This window comes from Globicephala melas, chromosome 16 (genome assembly GCF_963455315.2).
Source record: "Globicephala melas chromosome 16, mGloMel1.2, whole genome shotgun sequence".
Taxonomy (NCBI): domain Eukaryota; kingdom Metazoa; phylum Chordata; class Mammalia; order Artiodactyla; family Delphinidae; genus Globicephala; species Globicephala melas.
This window is the reverse complement of record NC_083329.1, coordinates 53,483,649-53,501,380: the sequence shown is the minus strand read 5'-3', so window position 1 is coordinate 53,501,380 and position 17,732 is coordinate 53,483,649. Positions and strand designations below refer to the sequence as shown.

General features: G+C 40.1%; 1 long non-coding RNA gene across 1 annotated transcript in view; it reads left to right on the top strand.

The window, feature by feature from the left end:
* The window catches only part of LOC138842382 (uncharacterized), a 104,692-nt gene that overhangs the window by 27,446 nt on the left and 59,514 nt on the right, over positions 1-17,732 (top strand). The window lies entirely within an intron of this gene.

The following is a 17,732-nucleotide window of genomic DNA, read 5'->3' as shown; positions in this document are numbered from 1 at the left end:
TGGCTCGCTGTGGTTGCAGACCCTAAAGTGTAATTCTTTGCTTATCGCAGAATAAACCCATCTTTCCTGGAGAAGTATTTGGCAGTCTGTTTGTTTCAGGTCAATAGAAATAATGCTCTTTCTCTTCATTAGTAAAGATGTATGGACCGATGTGGCACAGCACTTACAAGAAGGGGCTGTGGAACAGATACCTGGGTTTACTTTTACCTCCTGGATCTGCCAGTAACATTTCGTGTAAGCTAACACTAGTTACATTACCCATCTGTGTCTTAATTTCTCTATCTGTAAAGTGGGGATACACTGGTTCCTACCTCAGAGGTTTTGGGTGGATTATATTAGTTAGTACTTGTAATAAAACCGCTGTAAAGCAAAGAATGCTGCCCACCATCCAGCTGTACAAGGAGCAAGTCATTAGCCACTGCAGTTGCTGACCTACAGGACACCCTGAAAGGAATTCAGGATGAAGAATAGCATGACGTGCTCAGTGCTTTGGGAGAACAGGCAAAACAGGCCCTTAGATGCTTAGATATATTTCAGGAAAAAATTTTTATGAACTCAGGTTCTTGCATTTTCCCATACTTAGAAAAGCACTACAATCATTAACTGAGATATCTGTTCCTCTTGACTAGCAGTAACCTTCTACTGAGATGTGTGCTTGATGGCATGTGCTCATTACCCAAAATCATATATGTGCTGGCCTCTCCCCCTACCTCCTCAGAGCTATCTGAGAGGCTGTCTCTTGGTCTGTAGTCCCCAGTAAGGCACTGCATAAACTCAACTCGTAGCTCTTACATTGTGCATTTTTCTTTCAGTCAATAGCACTCACAAAAGTGTCCGGCCCATAGTGCTTTATAAGTTTTGATTATTAATATTACTGAGCCTTTGGCGTATTTGCCAGGCCCCTGTGCTAAGTGCTGTATCATCAATGCAGGGTGGGAGGCACATCAAGCCAAAGTGTTCTGATGAGACTTCAGGAGAGACAGGGCTTTAAAAACTATTGTGAAAGCAATAGCTGATGTTTATTGAGCACTTACTATGTTCCAGGCATTGTTTTAGAAATATTAGCTCACTTAATTCTCAAAACAGCTCTATGCTATAGACTATTGTCCTTCATTTGAAAGACAGGAAATAGCACAGAGAGGTACCCGAAGTCATGTAAATGGGTAGGTATACTGGAAGTCAAGTGGTAGCTGAGTGTTCCAGCACTCTTAAGGACCATGCTTTATATAACCTATGGGATATTTCCAGAACTTTTTCAGTTGACATGGAAACGGCCAAAGTTGTTTCCTCATTTTTTTCATGACTGTATTTGGCTATGTTTTAAAGAATGGTTTCCAGAATGTGTGACACAGTCCATTTCCCAGATAAACCGCAGTGCCTGTCAGTATCAGGTTTACCGGGGCTCAACAGCTTTGCTTACTTCTAATCTTTCTTCATCACATCACCCTCTTGGTTCTCCTCCCTCTCTGAATACCTCTGTTTTCTCAGCTTTGCTTTTACTGCTTGTCCCCTACATAGAGGTGTTTCCTATTATCTTCTCTGTGTTTACAGTCTTTTTGAACTTTAATTTTCACCTCCGGATGACTCTAAAACAATCTCTCCAGTCTCAGCCTCTCTCCAGTTGCCAGCCGGTCACCTTTACTAGGTACGGCACCACACCTTAAAGACAAGAAGTTCACTATTATCCACAGAGTCAGTCCTCGCCAAGACTCCCCTATTTACATTAATATCATCATCATTCTTCCAGGCACCCAGGCTCTTCCCTTTGGCTGCCCTCATATCTAGTCATCTGTCAAGAGTTCTGTTGATTAAGTAACATGATATCTCATCTTTCTGAATTAAACTGAAGCCAAGTCCCCCTAAAATCAAGTTACCTTGCTGAATTTACAATTTTTTATTTTTGAAATTTTTATTGAAATATAGTTGAGTTACAATGTTGTTTCAGGTGTACAGCAAAGTGATTCAGTTATACATATATATTCTTTTTTAGATTCTTTTCCATTATAGATTATTACAAGATACTGAATTGAATTTATGATTAATCGCTCTATCCAAAACTTTATTTCTTTTCTTTGTCCCATCTGGCCATTAATCTAATGAACTAATTAACTGAACACTAATCAACCAGAGTCAGGTGACTAAAACTGGTGTTGTAGATATCACCCTTAACGTACAAACTCAGGTTGTTTCTCCAGGATAAGATAAGCTAATAGACCCCAGAGCCATGGACCACTTGCCTGAGAATCATAAGCCAGGGACATCCTGATTCCCCAAACTATGATTAAGAAATGTCACAGAAATATCACAGAATGATGATTAATCCCAGCTTTTCTGTTCTTCCCCTTTAAAAAACCCGTCACTCAAAGACCAAGTTGGAGTGGTTCTGAGATTTGTAATAAATCCTGACTTTGCTGCAAACACCTGCAGCCAGAGTTTGGCTTTCTATGCCACAGGCACATGAGCCATTGCTGGTTACAAAACCACGGTTTAATTTTTACTGCCTCCCTGGGTCATCCCAATTGAGGTATGTTCTACCACTTCAATAATCTCTTTTTCAAATTTGTCCTACAAGTGACAGGGTAATCTTCCACAAGTATAGTTCTTTTTTTTTTTAATAAATTTATTTATTTATTTATTTTTGGCTGCATTGGGTCTTCGTTGCTGCATGCGGGCTTTCTCTAGTTGCGGCAAGCGGGGGCTACTCTTTGTTGTGGTGCACGGATTTCTCATTACGGTGGCTTCTCTTGTTTTGGAGCATGGGCTCTAGGTGAGCAGGCTTCAGTAGTTGTGGCGCTTGGGCTCAGTAGTTGTGGCTCATGGGCTCTAGAGCACAGGCTCAGTAGTTGTGGCGCACGGGCTTCATTGCTCCATGGCATGTGGGATCTTCCTAGACCAGGGTTCGAACCTGTATCCCCTGCATTGGCAGGCAGATTGTTAACCACTGCATCACCAGGGAAATCCCCACAAGTACAGTTCTGATCAAGCCTTTACCTTACCAAAACTTTTCAAGAAATTCCCTAATTTTAAGCTATTTTTGTTTAGTATTTCTCTTCAGGTGTTAAATCTGCAGTGAGGAAGTTATTGGAAAATAACTCATGTTAGAATAAAAGTTGTTGAAGACGCAAAATGGCTTGGATCAGAGGACTATTGGAAGCTAGGTTTCATATCTTCCACCACTTTTCTCTGAGCCCAGCAAGTTACTTAGTGTCCTGTGCCTCCTTTTACTATGAAAGGGAAGAGCAGTACAGCCCAAGACCAAAGGGTCTTAGCATTAACCTGTCACGCACACATAAGGAATCCAGAAGAAGGAGTCAGAAGATCTTTACTCAGACATGAGTATTTTATGTCAATCTATAAGAAACCCACAGTCAACTGGAGATGTCAGCTGGAGATTCAGAAGGGATTTCTCTCTTGTATTTAACTCACCCGCTCCCCACGTAACAGGAGTAGCTAATTTCTTTATCCTCCAGGTATCCTAGACCTCCATCCCCTACGGGTTGGCAGAGAAATCTTCCACCCCTTTACGTTTTATCTCTCTCTCTCTCCCCTTTGAGTGGATTAATGACCTAAACATTGAAAACAATAAAGAAAATATGAGAGAAGAATTTTACAACCTTAGAGAATGGGGAAAGAGACTTCTTAGCAAGATATTAAAATTATACACTGTAGAGGGAAAGAAAAAAGTTAACTGCTTCTCAATTTAACACTTCATTCCTTATTTAGAATTTATAATTAAAAAGTTACTTGTTGGGCTTCCCTGGTGGCACAGTGGTTGAGAGTCCGCCTGCTGATGCAGCGGACACGGGTTCGTGCCCTGGTCCGGGAAGATCCCATATGCCGCGGAGCGGCTGGGCCCGTGAGCCATGGCCGCTGAGCCTGCGCGTCCGGAGCCTGTGCTCCGCAACGGGAGAGGCCACAGCAGTGAGAGGCCCGCGTACCACAAAAAAAAAAAAGTTACTTGTTTTACTCTCTTGTGTGTCACTTACATCTGGTTCCTTGATAACCTCTGAAGTAGTGTTCAGCATTCCCTGCCAGATCCTAGAAAGATCTCGAAGGTTAAAAACATAATGGAATTTGGCAGGGGTGGGAGCATTTGAATCTTAGTCATCTGCCATAGTCGGAGTGTCAGGGGAACCAATTTCGTCACTGAATCTCTCACTTCTTCTGAGAAGCCCCTTTGGGTACAGTAGTATCCTATCCCAATCACACCTGAAAGGGGAAAAAAGTCATAACATTTTGAGTGACAGTTCAAATCACCTAAATGAAAATGAAAAACATTATAATGTAGAGTACAAATATAATTAAACATTTTAATAGTTAACCACATATTAAAGAAATTTCTATTAAAAAATAAAACTTCATTCTTTTGAAAGGCACAATAAATAAAGTTGAAAGACCTGGAAGAAGGAATTCTTCAATATATATAATAGACAAGTAAAAGACATGAATTGGAACTCCTTAAGAAGGAAACTTGAATAGCCAAGGAACATGAAAAGGTGTTCAACCTTAATGGCAATTTGGGATGTGCAAAATAAAGCAAAAATAAGACACATTTTTCCCCCATTAGATTGGCCTACTAGGTATGAAGACACACGATGATGAACTATAATAATTAAAAACATTTGGTATTCGACATGCGAATCAAATAAACCAATGGAAAATGATACTCCAGAGACAGATCTGATATATACCCAAGCATTTATTTTATGATAAAGATAATGTGCAGGCAGAAGAATATGCTCTTCTTCCCTTCTAGGTTTTTTGGCTGATCTAATAATTAAACTGATTTAAAACAGATTGTCACCCATATCAGCCCCTGAGGGCTAAAGGATCCTTGCCTTGATTTATCTCTGTGTTTGTTTCAAAAGCACCTGGTATTTGAGAGAGATGTTTTGCAGCTGTGCTTAGAGATATGTAGTGGTCAGCCACCCTGAACTGGCTCTGACTTGACCACAGGAACATACCTGCATAGATGAGACCTGGAGTGTCCGGAAAGTTACCTCTGCTTCATTACCATGCTAAGATCTCTGCCCCAAGCGGGAGATCTGTACTCTGCTAGGCACAATTCATGCATTGTGCAAAGAAGCATGGAAGACTGCGCATGCTCCAGCTGCCCCAGGCTGGCTCTGGAAATTTCTACCCCTTTCCTAGAGCCTTGATGATATGCCTGCCTCCTACCCCTTAAAATTCCCTCCTTCCCTTCAGAGAGAAGGTGTTTTGAGAACATGAGCTCTCTCTTCTCCATTCCTTGATCAGTGAATAAAATTTCTCTTCTGCTATTCAGAAACTGGTTTTGTTTGATTGGCCTTTGTGACTCTGGGCAAAGAAAGAACCCACTGAGGGGTCACTGACCTGTTGGGGATTGGTAACAAGATTAACAGGATAAAAAAGCAAACAAAATTATACAAGTCCCCATACAGATTTGAAAACTCAAAGGGTAGTCAGGTCATTGAAACTTATGTAACATCCTGACATGAGGAAAGGGGCAGGGGTTTGGGGATACAATGGTGAGGAAGGCCATTCACAGGAAGGCAGAGGAGATGTTTGGAAAACCAAGGTTGCCCTGTTACACAAATAAGTTTCCTGGTAAAAAGATATCTCTGGTAATAGCTCTCTTTCTGGTACAGTCCGCCTTGCCAGTGTAAATTTAGGCAGTTGAGGGAGAGGAAAAGAACTTTTCCTGAATCTTTGGAAATTTGATTGCCTTTAGCAGAAAATAATCCTTGTGCCAAGGTGGCATATTTTGGGGTGACAAATTCTGCTCCCCTTCAACATTTCAAATTAAGGAGGAACAAATAAACTATTGATTGGTTATCTATTTGGGAAAAAGTATTTTAAACTCTACCCCCCCAATACAAATATACAAATAATGCAGTATCACAAGGTACAGAGATAATAGTGCCCCTAGGCAAGTTCTGATGACATGGCTGTAGGGTAGAATGAGCATGTGCTGATATAGGAAACCCCCTCACACTTTCCCAGGATCATGGGGAACAGAGGAGAGCAATATAAACAAATCTATGGAAATGTGAATAGAGTATTGTGTATCCAGAGAATTAGGAGCAGTTTGTTGTTGCAAGAAGGAACAATGTGAAATTGAATGAAGGAAGGTGAGGCTGGAAGGGCAGGTAGGGTCTGATCATGAATGGCATTAGGTGTCCAACTGAGGAGTTTTGACTTGATCCCTTAGCCAAGGTGAGTCAGTAATGATTTTTTTTTTAAATCAGTGGAGCAAAAATGTCTGGTGTACATTGGAGGTAAAATTTGAAGCAGGGAAAGCAGAGAAGATGAAAGATTGATGGAGCAATACAAAGTGAATAGAGAAAAGTTTGCATCGCTCATTCGAATATTCAATAAACATTTGGTAGGCCCTGGAGATACACCTGTGAAGAAGACAAGTGCAGTCCAGGCTTCAGGTTGGGCACAGTGTAGTTCTGATGACAGCAAATCAATAGGAATGTACTATGGGCAGCATAATTTAATGTTTTAGTACAGCCATTTTGACCTTATGAGATCATGCATTCAAGGGTTGCAAACAGAAATGTCCTCATGACATTAAATTAAATGAATGAAGGAGGTAGAAGTAACCTAGTAGGGTGTGGTGAGACACTGGGGGAACCAGGGTGTGTTTGTCCTCACTTAAAAAATCTTCAAATTCAAATAATGGTGATGGTTGATGATGATGATGGTGGTGGTTATAATGATTATAATGATTGTTTTTTCAGGATTTTGGCCTATAGGACACTGATTTTTTTATGTGCTTGGGAAGTGGTTAGTTTAGAGGTAGCGTAAAGTAAGAAATAAATGTTAGCTATTGTTCTTCTTTTGATTGTTCAGTGAACCATCTATTATTGGTTCTTCTATAGGAGAAGAAGAAGCAAGCAAATGGCTAGAATTCAGTCTGAGAAAATCCAGTTCATTCAAAGGGCAATTTACATAAAATCATCTCAACAAGACCCAGTGTGCTCAGAGCCAATTTGCTGACCATCAGTTTGCCAAATTCACCATTTATGGAATGTGGCTGTAATACTTCAATAGGGCCATTAGATAGCTCTGTCAGGCATGTTTATTTTTGGTCACAGATGAACTTTTCTGTTTATACTAATATTTTGTGAATCTTTTAACATGTCATTTCCTGTTTTGTTGACTTTTAGAATTTTTAAGGGATTTTAAAACCAATTTCTCAGACAGTACATTGTATTTGTTATTACAATTAGATATGGCTCTCACAAATCGAGGTGTGGACTTCCAGGGCTGGTTTGGGGGCTCCCATGGGGCCCTGGCCTGGCCTGTTCTCAGTTGACCCCTCTAGGTTTGTGGCCTTGTGATTAACCTTCCCAGACAGCCTCATGTCTGTGTGAATAATTTTACTCCTTTTTGTGCAATATTGCTGCACATGGCATACAGTTTGACAGAGATCAACTCACATCATGAATAACCAATATTTCAGAATAGGGTAAGGGGTGAGAGAAATTGAAATTGTCTGAAAATTTCCCTTTGATCACATACACTGAGAAAGAAAAAAAGTATTGCCTAGAGGCAAACGCAACATCCTTGTAAAAATAAAAACAGAAAAAAATGAATTTGCTTTTGGTTATTTTCTTCTAAAGTCACCTGGAGCTCTTCATAGCACTTGAAGCAGATGTATAGGCCAGGAGGGCAGAGGGTATCTCAGTGCCTGGAAATGGCCTAGCCTGGTTGGAGCTAAGAGTTTGCAGGACACCACGGAGTCTCAGAGGTGAGGCTGAAACGGAAGTTGTGGCCAGGTCATGAAACTCCTTTTTAGGCATTCTAGAAAGTTCTGCAATTTCCTTGCAAGTGATTATTGGGAGGTAAGTACTTTTAAAAGTTCCACCTGAATGTTGGTTTTCTGAGAGCAGAGACTGCATTTGTGCCGTTCACAGCTGTTACGCAGGACCTGGTATATGTTGGGCTCTTACTGTTATGAGGTGTTTTTTAAAAGTATAAAAGTCTCAGTGGATATCCCTTGAAGCCAAGGTTAATTTAGAGAATCTGAAGTAAGAGAGTTTAAGAATAAAAAAACAATGGCCAATAATGTTTGATGACTTAGTGGGGACGATTAACCATAAGCTTGGGCATCTGAGGCACTGATTGGTTGGCTTTTGCCAGCAACCTCTGAATAATGGAGTGGGAAGGGAGGCAGGATTGACTGGAATTGAGAAAAAAATGTAAAGCGAGGAAGTGAAGGTGTCTGGTAAAAATGGTTTTTGGAAGCAGCTTCATGGAGGAGGCCACTGAGTGTGAATTCAAGCTTCTGAGAGAAAAAATAAAACCCAAAAAACAAAAGTTGATCTGAACTTTGAATTATTGGGGGAAAAAAAGCCAGAGAAATCAGGTTAGGTCCATCTTATTTTGGTTTGCTCTGCTCTCTTGGTCTCCAAACTTCTTCAACACTTCCAGCCCCCAGAATATTCTCTTCAACTACCTCAAAGCACCTGGTACCGCCCAAATGGACTGGTTGGGCTATCAGTGCCTCTGACTCCAAACAGACGGCATAGGACCCAACTATAGTCATAACTCACTAATGTGACCGCCCAGGATTTCATCTGCCCATCAAGTCTGTTCCTCGTGCTTTTTCTTTATTTTGGTTGGTGAGTCATGATCTATTTTGGAATCAAATCAGAAACGCGGGCTCTCCCTCCACCTGCATCTCAGCTATTAACTTGCTTATTTAAAAAAACCTTACTTTTATCTGCTTTATGGTCCTCTAGGAATTTTCCTCTTCTGAGAATCGATGGGTATAAATGCTGTATCTCTATATAGGGCCACTATAAGATTTAAGTAAGGTTATGTGTGAAAGATTTATTCTTTGGGCTTGCCACATAAATTTGTAGTGATTTATTTAAATAGAAAGGGGGACATGTGAATCCTTCTGAAGTCAGATGAATTCATCTGAAACAGCTGTCAAGCATATGTTGTTTTTTTTCCATACCTAGGGTATAAAATAACCTCCCACACATTTGGGAAGAAAACCCCAAAGGCCTGAAGTTTCCTCATCTGTAAAAGGGAGGTTTTGGTTATCTCAAAGCGTTGTTTTAAGAATAAGATGAATTAGCAAATAATGTAGTGTCCATAATCCTTATTCATTCTTAGTTTCTGGCCTCTCCGATCTGAGTATTCCTTAGTCAATGATATAATGATACAAAGCAATATGGATCATCTGTGAGCTTGACAAAGCTTCTGTTCTCACATGGCCTGTAGCCTATAACATAGCCTATAACATAATAGGATGATGGTGACAAGTGTGAGGTCAGAGGTCACACTGCCTTGGTCAGAGGCTCACTTTGGTCTAAACCTCTTTGCCCCCAGTGTTCTCAAGTCTAACTGGGGATAAAATAATAGGTAGTTTATAAGGGTATTATGGAGATTAAATAAGAAAATTAGATCCAGCTGGTCATCAATGAATGGAAGCTGGGTTTTAAAAAGGTGGATTAGGCGGGGTTTTGAAAAGGTGGTTCCACTAAAGTGATTGAGAGGCGTGTCTGAGGCGGAGCCATGTCTGGGGCTGCATCTAAGGTCTATTTAAGCTGCGCACCTCAGGGCTGTATTGCTGCTGCTCCAGAGCTCATCACTTTTTCACTCCAGAAGACCCCGGACTAGAGATTCAGTATGGATTCCAATGGTGAGTTTCTTTGGTGGGAGGCGGCCTACCTGGTGTACTAGTGTTTTGCAGGGGTCTGAGCTTTCATCTTTAAAAAAACATAGATTTATAGGCTGGGGACAGCTCATGTCACTGATGTAATTGTCTGTGGTTTCTGTACAGTGGAATTTGGCAGTAGGTCTTTCTGAGAGGCTCGGGGATTTAAAGATGAACTCTTTGTTACATTAAAAGGGATTTCTTGTCAACTATAGCTCAAAACTGGAAAAAAAGAAAAAGAACCAATCTAAATATTCAACAACATGGAGCTGGTTTAAAAAAGATTTCTGTATTTTAGATATATATATATGGAAGTATTTTTGAGTGAAATGATATGTCTGGGATTCACTTCAGAATAATGGGGGCGGGCGGTTGTTGAGGAGATGAGTGGAATGCGTGGGTGGATGAAGTGAAATTGGCCAGGTGTTGCTATATATCAGAGTTGAGTGATGTGGTCATCAGGTTAATTATTTTCATCAGCTCAGCAAAGTAGAAAAAGATCCAGGCCTCCCTAACTTGGTCTGAAATAATCCCAAAGCAGTCGACAAAGACTAAAGATTGCTTAATGGGAAAAATTACCCTGGAATTTCCAAATTAAAACTTCTTCATGAAGAGCTCCTCTTCACTTTGTGCAAGCAGCGATCCGGATTTGGAGTCTCTCAGTCTGCAGTGAGGGGACTGCCCAGTGAGAACAGCTCACAACCTGTAATAATACTCAGACACTTCAACTTGCTGGAGCGTGAAGATTAGATTAGTTACTGTATGGGGACAAAAATCCAGACAGTGGTCAAGGAATGTCTCAAACACAAATAATGGTAATTTCCTCCCCATTCCCCATAAATGTTTCCTCAATGAAGACTAGGAAATGAGAATAGTATGGAGTGATAATCTGCACAAACTGGAGGTTAACCCTCCGGTTTGTGCAGAGATGTGGCAGAGACTGTTGTTAATCTCATCTGGGTTGAGCCCAATCCCACAATCAACAGGAAGCGTCAGAAGACAGGGAGAGAAGCCCCAGTTTTGTAAAAATCCATCTCTTTGGGACAAACCTTTTCTGTCTTTTTGTGACCATAAGCATGTCATTTCACCCCTTGGAGACAGTGCCGGAAATTATTCGTTCTGAGTGTCATAATTCCCATGTAGGGTGGTAGTTATCGTTTACCTCCTTTACCTTGGGACGTAACAGAAGTTGGAAGACAGTAAGTGCCTTGCCCAAGGTCATGAGCGGAAAGAGACCGAGGCTGGGGGTCAAATCTAACCTGCAGACCAGACGGGCAGTGTTCTGCTCTGCACCTCAGCTGAGGAAGAGCCTCAGCTGAGTAAGGAGGCCAGTTCCCCCTCGGCTCAATATAATATCTTTAGTTCACATGTTCTTTCCTTAAGTTTCTTGAAAATCCTGTGCTAACGTTGCCTTAATTTGTATGCTTTTTATAAATCCAATATTCTATATAAATACCCTTTTAAATTATTTTTTTTTCCTGGAAGCACTGAGGAATTTTTATCTTTACAGTCTAATAGTTTTTTTAGGATATGTCTTGGTGTTAATCATCCTGAGTTAATTTTCTTCAGTACACTTGATTCATTCAGTAGATTCAGGTCTTCTATTTCTGGAATATTTTCTTGGATTACTTTATTATGATAAAACACATTAACAAAATTTACCATCCAAACCGTTAAGTGTTCAGTTCAGTGGCATTAAGTATGTTCACAGTGTTGTGTTACCATCATCACCATCCATCTACAGAACTCTTCTTGAAAAACTGAAACACTGCACTCATTAAACAATAACACCCCATCGTCCTCTTCCCTCAGCTCCTGGCAACCAACATTCTACTTTAGGTTTCTATAAATTTGATCACTCTAGATACCCCATGTAAGTTGAATCATACAGTATTTTCTTTTTGTGACCGGCTGATTTCACTTAGCATAATGTCCTCAAGGTTCGTCCGTGTTGTAGCATGTGTCACATTTTTTTCTTTTCCAGGCTGAATAATATTTCATTTTATGTATATACCACATTTTGTTTGTCCATTCATCCATTTATGGACACTGGGGTTGCTTGGATCAATTGGCTATTGTGAATAATGCTGCTGTGAACATGGGTGTACAAATTTCTGTTCAAGTACCTGCTTTCACTTCTTTTGTGTATATGCCCCAAAGTGGAATTGCAAGATCATATCGTAATTTTATTTTTAATTTCTGAGAAACTGCCATACTGTTTTTATTAGTGGTTACACCTTTTTAGAGTCCCAATGACGGTGCACACGGGTTCCAATTTATCCATATCCTTGCCAACACTACAGTTTTTTTTTTTTTTGATAGTAGCCATCCTGAAGGGTGCAAGGTGGTATCTCATGATGGTTTTGATTTGCATTTTCCTAATAATTAGTAATATTAAACATCTTTTCATGTACTTAATAGCTATTTGTATATTTTTTTTTGAGAAATATTTATTCAAGTCATTTGCCCATTTAAAAAATCAGGTTATTTGTTTTAATGTTGTTGAGTTGCAGGAGCTTCATGTATTCTGAATGTTAACCCCTTATCAGATATGGAGATATTTTTTCCCATTCCTTAGGTTGCCTTTTCAATCTGTGGATTGCGTCTTTTGATGCACAGTTTTAAATTTTGATGTAGTCCAACTTATTTTTTCTCTTGTTGCCTGTGCTTTTGGTGTCTAAGAAATCATTGCCAAATCCGATGACATGAAGATTTTGCCCTGTTTTTCTTCTAGAAATTTTATAGTTTTAGTTCTTACATTTACCTCTTTGATCCATTTTTGAGTTGATTTTGTATGTGATGTTAGTGTCTGACTTCATTCGTTTGCATGTGGATATCCAGTTTTCCCAGCACCATTTACTGAAAAGACGAATCTTTCTCCATTGAATGGTCTTGGCACCCTTGTCAAAAATTATTTGAACATACATGTGAGGGTTTATTTCTGGGCTATCTGTTCTGTTCCATTGGTCTATATGTCTGTCTTTTTGTTTGTTTTAATATTTATTTATTTATTTATTTTTGGCTATTTTGGGTCTTCGTTTCTGTGCGCGGGCTTTCTCCAGTTGTGGCGAGCGGTGGCCACTCTTCATCGCGGTGTGCGGGCCCCTCACTGTCGCGGCCTCTCCTGTTGTGTAGCACAGGCTCCAGACGCGCAGGCTCAGTAGCTGTGGCTCACGGGCCTAGTTGCTCCGCGGCATGTGGGATCTTCCCAGACTAGGGCTCGAACCCGTGTGCCCTGCATTGGCAGGCAGATTCTCAACCACTGCGCCACCAGGGAAGCCCCTATATGTCTGTTTTTATGCCAGCACCACACTGTTGTGATCACTGTAGCTTTGTAGTAAGTTTTGAAATCAGAAAGTGTGAGATCTCCAAGTTCTTATTTTTCAAGGTTGTTTTGGCTACTCAGGGGCCCTTGAGATTCCAAATGAATTTTTCTTTATCTGTAAAAAAAAAAAAAAAAAAAAAATCCCATTGGGATTTTAGTAGGGATTGCATCGACTCTGTAGATCACTTTGGGTATTATGGACCTCCTACCAGTATTAGTCTTCCAATCCACAAACACGTATATCTTTCTATTTGTGTCTTCTTTAATTTCCTTCAGCAATGTTTTGTAATTTTCAGTGTATACCTCCTTGGTTAGATTTATTCATAATTTATTCTTTTGATGCTGTTGTAAATGAGATTTTTAAAAAATTTTGCTTTTGCGTTGTTCATTGTTAGTGCATAAAAATGCAAGTTATTTTTGTGCATTGATTTTTGTATCCTGCAATTTTGCTGAATTTGTTAATTAGTTTTAACACTGTGTGTGACCTTTAGGTTTTTCTACATATGGGATCATGTCATCTGTGAACAGAGATAATTTTACTTCTTCCTTTCTGATGTGGATGCCTTTTTAATTTGTTTTTCTAACCTAATTGCTCTGGCTAGAACTTGCAGTACTATGTTGAATAGAAGTGAAAGCAGGCATCCTTGCCATGTTCCTGATCTTAGAGGAAAAGCTTTCAGTCTTTCACCCTTGAGTATTATGTTTGTTGTGGGTTTTTCACATATTGCTTTTATGTGGAGGTAGTTTCCTTGTATTCCTAGTTTATTGAGTGTTTTTATGATGAATGGGTGTTGAAATTTGTCAGATGCTTTTTCTGCATCAGTTTAGATGATAATGGTTTTTTTCTTTCTGTTAATGTGGTATATTACATTGATTTGGGGAGGGTGTATATTAAACCGTCCTTATAAATCCCACTTGGTCATGGTGTAAAACTGTTTAATGTGCTGTTGAATTTGGTCCATTAGTATTTTAAGGGTTTTGCATCAATATTCATTAGGGATATTGTTCTGTAGTTTTGTTCCAATGTTTTTTTTGGGGGGGGGGCGGTCTGGTTTTGGTTTCAGGGTAATGCTGGCCTCTAAAATGAGTTTGGAAGTGTTCACTCCTCTTCGGTCTTTTTGGGAAGAGCTTGAAATAGATTGGCATTAATTTTTTAAATGTTTGGTAGAATTCACCAGTGAAGCCATCTGGAGATGGCTTTTCCTTTGTTGGGAGAATTTTGATGATTGATTACTTATTCAATCTCGTTACTTGTTATTGGTCTGTTCAGATTTTCTTCATGATTCAGTCTTGGTAGGTTATATGTTTCCAGAAATGTATCCATTCTTCTAGGTTATCCAATTTGTTGGTGTACAATTATTCATAGCGTTCACTTGTAATCACTTTCATTTCTATGACATTAGTTGTATTGCTCTCATTTCTGATTTTTATTTGAATCTTTTTTTTATCTAGTCAAGGACTTGTCAATTTTATTCCTTCAGAAAACAACTACAGGGCTTCCCTGGTGGCGCAGTGGTTGAGAGTCTGTCTGCCGATGCAGGGGACACGGGTTCGTGCCCCGGTCCGGGAAGATCCCATGTGCCGCGGAGCGGCTGGGCCCGTGAGCCACGGCTGCTGAGCCTGCGCCGTCTGGAGCCTGTGCTCTGCAATGGGAGAGGCCACAACAGGGAGAGGCCCGCGTACCGCAAAACAAACAAACAAACAAACAGCTACAGCTAACCCTTGAACAACATGAGTTTGAACTGTGTGGGTCCACTTATCTGCGGATTTTTTCCAGTAAATATACAGTTGGCCCTCCATATTCATGGGTTTTGCATCATGCTGTATACATCATTTTGTATAAAGTACTTGAGCTTCCTCGAATTTTGACATTTGTGTGGGTTCCTGGAACCAATCCCCTGTGGATACTGAGGGATGACTGTATTAGTTTTGTTGACCTTTCCAATTAAAAAAAAATTCTCTATTTTGTTTATCTCTGTCTGCTTTTTTATATCCTTTCATCGTCTAAGTCTGGGTTTAGTTCTTCTTCTAGTCTCTTGAGGTATAAAGTTAGATTGTTGATTTAAGGTTTTAAAATATTTACAGCTATAAACATTCACAGCTATAAAACTTCCTTTAGCACTGTTTTCACTGCATCGCATAATTTTTGGTTTTACGTTTTTCATTTTCATTTGTCTCAAGGTATTTTCTAATTTCCCTTGCAACTTCTTTGACCCATTGGTTGTTTAAGGCTGTGTTGATTGATTTAAACAGATTTATGGATCTTCCAATTTTCCTTCTGCTATTGATTTTTTAATAGAAGGGAATTTATTATTATTTTTAAAAGTTTATGACTTTTTTGAATTTTTTATAAAATGTTTAAAGGTTATACTCCATTTAGAGTTATTACAAAATATTGGCTATATTCCCTGTTTGTACTACACATCCTTCTAGCCTATCTTACACCCAGTAGTTTATTTTTTTGTGGTACGCGGGCCTCTCACTGTTGTGGCCTCTCCCGTTGCGGAGCACAGGCTCCGGACGCGCAGGCCCAGCGCCCATGGCTCACGGGCCTAGCCGCTCTGCGGCATGTGGGATCCTCCCGGACCGGGGCACGAACCCGTGTCCCCTGCATCGGCAGGCGGACTCTCAACCACTGCACCACCAGGGAAGCCCCGCCCAGTAGTTTAAAAAAAATTTTTATCGGGGTATAATTGATAAACAATGTTGTGTTAGTTTCAGGTGTAAAGTGAATCTGTTATACGAATATCCACTCTTTTATTATTATTATTATTATTATTATTTTTTTTTTTTTTTTTTTTTTTTTTGCGGTACGCGGGCCTGTCACTGCCGTGGTCTCTCCCGTCGCGGAACACAGGCTCCAGACGCGCAGGCTCAGCGGCCATGGCCCACGGGCCCAGCCGCTCCACGGCACGCAGGATCCTCCCGGACCGGGGCACGAACCCAAGCCCCCTGCATCGGCAGGCGGACTCCCGACCACTGCGCCACCAGGGAAGCCCCTATTTATTTTTTTTACTTTTTTTTTTTTTTATTTATTTATTTTTGGCTGTGTTGGGTCTTTGCTTCTGTGCGAGGGCTTTCTCCAGTTGCGGCGAGTGGGGGCCACTCTTCGTCGCGGTGCACAGGCCTCTCACTGTCACGGCCTCTCCCGTTGTGGAGCACAGGCTCCAGACGCGCAGGCTCAGTAGTTGTGGCTCACGGGCTTAGTTGCTCCGTGGCATGTGGGATCTTCCCAGACCAGGGCTCGAACCCGTGTCCCCTGCATTGGCAGGCAGATTCTTAACCACTGCGCCGCCAGGGAAGCCCTATTTTTTTTACTTTTTTAAATATCGTTATTGAAGTATAATTGCTTTACAGTGTTGTGTTTCTGCTGTACAACAGAGTGTATCAGCTATATTTATACATATATCCCCATATCCCCTCCCTCTTGAGCCTCCCTCCCACCCTCCCTATCCTACCCTCTAGGTGGTCACAAAACATCAAGCTGATCTCCCTGTGCTATGCAGCAGTTTCCCACTAGCCATCCATTTTACATTTGGTAGTGTATATGTCTCAGTGCTACTCTCTCACTTCGTCCCAGCTTCCCCTTCCCCCTCTGTGTCCTCAAGTCCTTTCTCTACGTCTGTGTCTTTATTCCTGCCCTGCCACTAGGTTCATCAGTACCATTTTTTTAGATTCCACATATGTGCATTAGCATGTGGTATTTGTTTTTCTCTTTCTGACTTACTTCACTCTGTATGACAGACTCTAGGTCTATCTACCTCATTACAAATAACTCAATTTCATTCCTTTTTATGGCTGAGTAATATTCCATTGTATGTATGTGCCACATCTTCTTTATCCATTCGTCTTTTTAGATTCTTTGATTTCTTGTTTCATTCCATTGTGATTGGAAAATATACTTTGTATAATTTCAGGGTTCTTGAATTTGTTAAACCTTATTTTGTGGCCTAACATGTGAATGTGTACTCTATTAGGTGGCATGTTTTGTATATGACTGTTATGTTCAATTAGTCTGTAGTGTTGTTCAAGTCCAGTATTTCCTTATTGATCTTCTGGGTTTTTTTAATCCATTATTGAAAGTGGGGCATTGAAGTCTTCTACTATTATGTTGTTGCCTATTTCTCCCTTCAAGTCTGTCAATATTTGCTTCATATATTTGGGAACTCTGAAGTTTGGTGCATAAATATTTTAAATTATTATATCTCCTTGGTGAATTGACCCTTTTATCATTATATAATGTCCTTCTTTGTCTCTAACAACAGGTTTTGACTTAAAGTATATTTTATTTGATTAGTATAGCTACCCTTGTTCTCTTTTGGTTACCATTTACATGGAATATCTTTTTCCATCTTTTCACTTTGAGCCAATGTGTGTCCTTAGATCTAAAATATGTCTCTTGTAGACAGCATATAGTTGAATCCTGTTTTTTGTTATTGTTTTTATCATTCATATATAAACTCACTACAGAACTTTCCTACGGTTTTCAAATGCCCTTTATTTGATTGCTGTGAAGGGTATGCTACATTTTGAATTTGATTGTGTATAATAAAAGTACTTCCAAAATGGTTCTGACAGTTGATACTAACCCTGACGCTAGTGTCCTGTTTCCTTTCATCTTTGTCATTCTTCCCCCATATCACCCCCACACATTTAAATTGTTAATTATCAGATGCATGTGAGCTGGTTTACTTCAATTACAATTGAGGCTGAGCATCTTTTCATCAGTCTTTTCCCTTTATAATGTGT